The 7,128-nt window shown below is 43.2% G+C and overlaps 1 non-coding gene across 1 annotated transcript; it reads left to right on the top strand.

The window, feature by feature from the left end:
• Window positions 1-6,745: 6,745 nt before the first annotated feature.
• trnas-cga (transfer RNA serine (anticodon CGA)) lies at window positions 6,746-6,827 on the top strand. Its single transcript has one exon. It is a non-coding gene; the product is annotated as a tRNA-Ser (tRNA).
• Window positions 6,828-7,128: the final 301 nt, after the last annotated feature.

Below are 7,128 nucleotides of genomic sequence, written 5' to 3'. Positions count from 1 at the left end.
GCCGGTCTCTCCCTTCACACCCATCAGAGAGGCTTTGGGCCCGTCTCTCCCTTCACAGCCCATCAGAGAGGCTTTGGGCCCGTCTCTCCGTTCACAGCCCATCAGTGCCGAGAAAAAGACGGAGAATTTTACACACATAATGTGTTCTGTAACTTTTCATAAACACTTCAGTATTTTTCACTCCGCATCCAAAATTTTGAGTTCTCCCCTGGTGTGTCCGCTTTCTGTATTTATAAACACAAGTGTATTTCGTTCCGTGTCCAACACTGTGAGGTCTCCCCTGGTCTATTTGTATTTTGTGTTTATAAAGAGTGTACATTATTGACCGGGGGTTTGTGTGTAGTGGGTTTGAGGGTGAACTCTGATTCCCGCTCCCTGATGGATTGAATGGAGGAAAGAATGAATGAGAGAGAGGCGCGATGTGGGAGACGGGATGATGGAAGAATGTGTCCAAGAACCTGGTTAAAAGTGGCCAAACACAAGATAATATTAAGATACCATCAGCAGAACATTAACATAACCTGAGCTCCGAGATCTGGTCGGTCCCATTCCCCCGAAGTAAGGAATGAGCGGGAGAGGCAATTCCACCCGGTTTATGTTTTTTTTCCAAAGCAACGCCACACAGTCCAACTTGGGATGGAGCCGAAATAGCTCAGTTGAGAATGCAAAAATTTGAAAGTCCCTGGTTCAATTCCGAATTTCAGCAGAATTTGGTTGTTTTGCTCTCGTTCTTTGGGTCGAATCTGGCATTAATTTACCCTGAAATTTTAACCGGCGCTGGAGGCTTGGGGAAGGAGTCGAGAAGCATCAAGGAAGAGAAATATTGATAGCATCTTTACTTAGCTTTATTTCTTTCTGCATTTTTCTCTGTTTTTTGCCTCTCTCAGCGCCGGCGAACATTTGATTTGAAGCATTTGATTCCCAAAGTGATGCCTTTTCCTCATCTCCGGGCGGCCAGACACGCTCTGTCTGTTTGATACTGCTTGTGACCATTAAAGGGCACAAGCCCCGAGTTAAACGTTTATCAGCAAACCGACAAAGCGATATTACAGCGGGAATATAACTCATTGCTTCATATTGTTAGATACTCAGTGACTCAGATTGCAATGTGTGTCAGTAAACATACCCGGATACTGAGTGACACAGATTGTAATGTGTGTCAGTCAACATACCCGGATACTGAGTGACACAGATTGTAATGTGTGTCAGTCAACATACCCGGATACTGAATGACACAGATTGTAATGTGTGTCAGTAAACATACCCGGATACTGAATGACACGGATTGTAATGTGTGTCAGTAAACATACCCGGATACTGAATGACACGGATTGTAATGTGTGTCAGTAAACATACCCGGATACTGAATGACACAGATTGTAATGTGTGTCAGTAAACATACCCGGATACTGAATGACACGGATTGTAATGTGTGTCAGTAAACATACCCGGATACTGAATGACACAGATTGTAATGTGTGTCAGTAAACATACCCGGATACTGAATGACACGGAATGTAATGTTTTTCAGCAAACCGACCCAGATGCTGAGTGACACAGGTTGTCATGTTTTTCAGTGAACATACCCAGATACTGCGTGACACGGATTGTAATGTGTGTCAGTAAATATACCGGGATACTGAGTGACACAGGTTGTAATGTTTGTCAGTAAGCATACCTGGAAAAATGGTTCCGGAAATGGAAAGAAATAGAGAGATAGGAAAAGAGGCAGATAGAAAGAGATGGAGACACAGAAAGGTGAGTGAGAAAAGAAGGATAAATGAAGAATGAACAGAAAGATGCGTTTCTCCGCCCCAGGGGTAAAGATATATCAAACATTGTAATGAATGCTATTCTAAAAACTATTCCCTCTGACTTTTTGCGTGAATTTCCTTGTTTGCAAAGTCTGGATATTCAAAGTTGCTAAAATAACGTAATGCATTACTGATAACTCGTATGGGGAACGAACCCGCGACCTTAGTGTTATTAGCATCACGCTTTAACCAACTGAGCTAACCGGCCTTTTATTTTTCTTACGGCCATCAGTTTGGGGCAGGCGTTGGATTTTCTGTGTTTTACTTCTCACACTGCGTAATACGGTTATTGCACGAACATTGAACACACCACATCCCTTAAACATTGTTACTTGTTTCTGCATAAAACTGGCAAGGGTGTAAATCGAAATTAACAGATAAGGAGCACTTTAATGCGACAAATTTAATTCTGGTAATAATTATGTTCTGAACAGTGAAGGGCCCACCCCGAAAACACTGTCCCGCTGTTGAACCAGTGGGCAGGGCCCTGCGGTACTGCGAAAATCGTGTGCTGAGGTTTCCGTAGTGTCGTGCTTATCATGTTCGCCTTTTACGTGAAAAAGCCCTAGTTTTGAGGAACTTGCTTCGGATAAACCTCCAGGCGTCAACTTGTGCTGAGAGAAGGGACAATTCTTGTTCCTTCCTGTTAACTTTAACAACGGCTGTACCAAATTCCAAGTGTCATCAACTATCAACATTTGAAACCAGACCCTTAAAATGCAGTCTGGAAAGTGGAAAATGGTGAAAGTGCATCAGGCACAAAGCACAAAAGCATATTTAAAGTTTCACTATCCATGTTAGTATTTCCGTGAGTCAGCAGCATAAAGTTATCGGTTACAACAATTATTCACCTTTCACAGAATTTCATTAGTTTCATTAATTAATTTAATAACGTTCATTGGTCACTACAACCACAAGCTTGAGCTCGATGAAATATTAATGTTGTTAACCATGCAATGTGATGTTTTTCTCTGGCACAATCATTCAGCGCGTTCGGCTCTTAACCCAAAATTTGATGGTCCGATGACCCCAAGGGACGATACAATATCCTGGATTTCAATGCGTGTTTTCACTGTAAGAAAATGCACCATAAATGAATTTGACGAAAAGTGACTAATATTGTTGACTTGAAATAGTTAGTGTGCTCCTTGACATTGCACCACATCGGAATCCAAATTGAGATTCGGGGCCAGAAAAGCAGATGATGCACAGAGGCAGAGGGCAAGGCTGAAGTATTAAATGAGTACTTTGTATCTGTCTTCACCAAGGAAGAAGAAGCTGCCAGAGTCAGTAAAAGAGGAGGTCGTGGAGATGCTGGATTGGATAAAAATTGATAAAGAAAAGGTACTAGAAAGACTGGCTGTACTTAAAGTGTGTAAGTCACACGGTCCGGATGGGATGCATCCTTGGTTGCTGAGGGAAGTCAGGGTGAACATTTCAGAGTTGCTGGCCATAATCTCCAATCGTCCTTAGATATGGGGGTGGTGCCAGACGACTAGAAAATCTCAAATGTTACTCCCTTTTTAAAAACGTGTGCAAGGATAAACCCAGCAACTACAGGCCAGTCAGTTTAACCTCAGTGGTAGGGAAGCTTTTAGAAACGATAAATACGGGATAAAAATAACAGCCAGTTCTACAAGTGTAGATTAATAAAGGAAAGCCAGCACGAATGTGTTGAAGGCAAATCGTATTTAACTAACTTGATTGAGTTTTTCGATGAAGTAAAGTGCCACAAAATAGGCTTGTCAGCAAAATTGAAGTCCATGGAATAAAAGCATGGATACCAAATTGGATAAATGACAGGAAACAGAGAGTCGTGGTGAACGTATTTTTTTTCGGACTGGAGGAAGGTAGACAGTGTTGTTTTCCATGGGACTGGACTGGGACCACTGCTTTTTTGATGTATATTAATAACTTGGACTTGTGTGTACAGGAACAATTTCAAAAATTGCAGATAACACAAAACTAGTAAACAGTGAAGAGGATAATAATAGTCTTCAAGAGGACACAGATAATCTGGTGGAATGGGCGGACACATGGCAGATGAAATTTAACGCAGAGAATTGCAAAGTGATATATTTTGGCAGGAAGAATGAGGAGAGGCAATATAAACTAAATAATAAAATTCTAAATGAGGTGCGGGAATAGAGAGTCCTGGGGGCATATGTGACCATATCTTTGAAGGTGGCAGTACAGGCTGAGAACGTGGTCCTGGGCTTTATAAATAGAGGCATAGAGTACAAAATCAAAAAAGTTATGTTGAACATTTATAAAACACTCGTTCGGCTACAACCAGAGTATTGTGTCCAATTCTGGGCCCCGCATTTTTGGAAGGATGTGAAGGCCTTAGAGAGCATGCAGAAAAGATTTACTCGAATGGTTCCAGGGATGAGGGACTTCAGTTATGTGGACAGACTGGAGAAGTTGGGATTGTTCTTCGAGCAGAGTCGGTTGAGAGGAGATTTGATATAAGTGATCAAAATCATGAAGGGTTTAGAAAAAGTAAATAAAGAGAAGCTGTTCCCATTGGCTGAAGGGTTGAGAACCAGAGGACACAGATTTAAGGTGATTGGCAAAAGAAACCAAAGGCGAAATGAGTAAAACTTTTTTACGCAGCGAGTGGTTATGATCTGGAAGGTGCTGCCTGAAACGGTGGAAGCAGATTCAATCATGGCTTTCAAAAAGGAATTGGATAACGACTTGAAGGGAAAATATGCAGGGCCACGTGGAAAGAGCGGGGGAATGAGGCTAACTGGATTCCTCTTACAAAGAGATGGCACGGTCTGGATGGGCCGAATTGACTTCCTACTGTGCTGTCACCATTCTATGATTCGATGATTGGATGGACAGAGCGGTCTAAAAGGATAGGCGATCGGTTGTGGGGAGCAGGGAAACTTTCGACTGGTTGCACGGCTGTGTTACTGACGGCTCGTTGGTCTCGGATTATGGTTTTCACTTTGGGCGTTTCACTAATTGATATGTGAGAGGTCCGCGGTTCAAAATCCCGGACGAGCACTCCTGTGTCACTATGTTCAGTGGAAATTCATTCATTTATTTTCCACATCTTTTCAGCGTTGCAGAATACAGGATTGACTTAATTCTAGAGCATGTTTGACCTTTAGTGGCTCGAATGCAGAGGGTTTGTCGACGCAACACCACATCGGGAAAGGAAAATGTCTCAACGTGGTGTGCAGATTGAAGCTGAATGTGAATGTATCCCTTTTCAGGCGATCTCATAGGTGCAGAAAGAAAATCCTCCTTAATCGGCCGGGAATCAATCCCCGTCTCCTCGGGTGGCAGGTGAGAATTCTACCAGTGAAACAGCAACGTCCGGACGGTCGCGGCTGCATGTGTCCAGTTGGAAACCTGTCTGAAAGAACATATAGTCTCACAAATCTCCTGTGAGTACCCTGTGCATTCTGAATAACAGCCGTGCATCAAAGGCGCTCGCAGCTGCGGTAGTCGAGTGGTTCAGACGTTAGATCTGAAACCCAACGGGGTATTCCGGCAGAAGTTGGAATCGTGCTATCGGCGCTATTGTGTAAAGTTTTGTTCAATGCTCAAATAAATATGAACTGGAGATAACGGGCTGCAATTCCTTCCCTCAGAGAGATACTCCACCGCGGCAGATCCTTTTAACTGGGAGCCCAGTGGTCTCTTGCAAAATATCAAAGTACGTGAAGGGAACTTCACAATATTCCACAACTGTCCAAAACTGGGCACCGCACTTTATAAAGGATGTGAAGGCGTCAGAGAGGGTGCAGAAACATTTACTGGAATGGTTCCAGGGATGAGGTCTTCAGTTACGTGGGTCGACTGGAGAAGCTGAAGTTGTTCCCTTAGAGCAGAGAAGGTTGAGTGGACATTTGATAGAAGTGTTTAAAATCATGACGGGTTTAGATAAAGTAAATAAAGAGAAACTGCTCCCGTTGGCGGAAGGGTCGAGAACCAGAGGACGCAGATTTACGGTGGTTGACAAAAGAACCAAAGGCGATATGAGGAAAAACTTCTTAAACTAGCGAGTAGATATAATCTGGAATGCATCGGCTGAAAGGGTGGTGGAAGCAGAATTAATCGTGGTTTCTAAAAGGAATTGGATAAGTATTTGAAGGGAAAATATTTGCAGGTATACGTGGAAAGAACGGGGGAATGGGACGATCTGGATTGCACTGAAAGAGAGCCGGCACAGGCTCGATGGGCCGAATGGCCTCCATCTGTGCAGTGACGCTTCTATGATTCCCAATCTCCATCTTAAATTCTGCTAACTTGATGTTAGGTTTTTTCTGTACTTTTATCTTTCTATCTCTCTCTGTCTTTGTCTCTCTGTGTTTCCCCCTGATGGACTTCTCAGGCAGCCTTGAACGGCCAAAGCTGATCGAACCTGCGACACCAGCAGAGAAGGGTGAAGATAGAATGACTGAGACGGTAGGAAAATTAAAAATCTAACCCAGATGATGAATTCGCAGCTAATGTCTACACATTAATGTCTCTTCGTCCTCACAGTGTAAACATCAGTAATTTTATTCCACTATAAAAAGAAAGAAAGTCTTGTATTTATAAAGCGCTTTTCACGACCTCAAGACGTCCCAAAGTGCTTTACAACCAATGAGGTATTTTTGAAGTGTAGTCACTGTTAGACTTGTGGGAGAGTGGATAATCTGCGGATGCCGAGGGAGAGAACAATGTAACTTTAGAGCAATTAAATCTGCAAAGTCTCACTTGGCATTACAAGTCGCACGTTGAAAACGAATGTGCTAAGGAGAGGCTAATATTATTGATATGAAATAGTTAGTGTACAACTTCACATTGCTGCACATCGGAATAGAAACAGTGATCGGATGGATTGTCGGATGGCCGATCGGCTGTGGGTGGCACCGAATTCTGCACTGGTTGCACCCTTTTGGTAGCAGTAGCTGTCAAGTCGTTTCACAGCTGCGATGGCCGAGTGGTTAAGGCGTTGCACTCGAAATCCAATGGGGTTTTCCTACGCAGGTTCGAATCCTGCTCGTAGCGCTATTTCTTAAAGATTTGTTCAATGCTCAAATAAATATGAACTGGAGTTGACGGACCGTGTTCCCTCCCTGAGAGAGATGCTCCAGCGCGGCAAACTCTTCTAATTCGGAGCCCCATGGTCTCTTGCAAAGTTGCGCGGCACGTGAAAAAATCTCTCCCAAGCTCCATCTTAAATTCTGCTCGTTCGCAGAGCTTGATATTTATACTATTTGTTTCTATACTTTAATCTCTCCCTGTCTCTGTCTCTTGACTCTCTGAGTTTTCCCCTGATGGACTTCTCAGGTTTTCTTGAACGGCCAAG

Source organism: Heptranchias perlo, chromosome 20 (assembly GCF_035084215.1).
Source record: "Heptranchias perlo isolate sHepPer1 chromosome 20, sHepPer1.hap1, whole genome shotgun sequence".
Lineage (NCBI taxonomy): Eukaryota > Metazoa > Chordata > Chondrichthyes > Hexanchiformes > Hexanchidae > Heptranchias > Heptranchias perlo.
The sequence above is the reverse complement of the archived record's forward strand: the minus strand, read 5'-3'. Positions and strand labels throughout refer to the sequence as shown.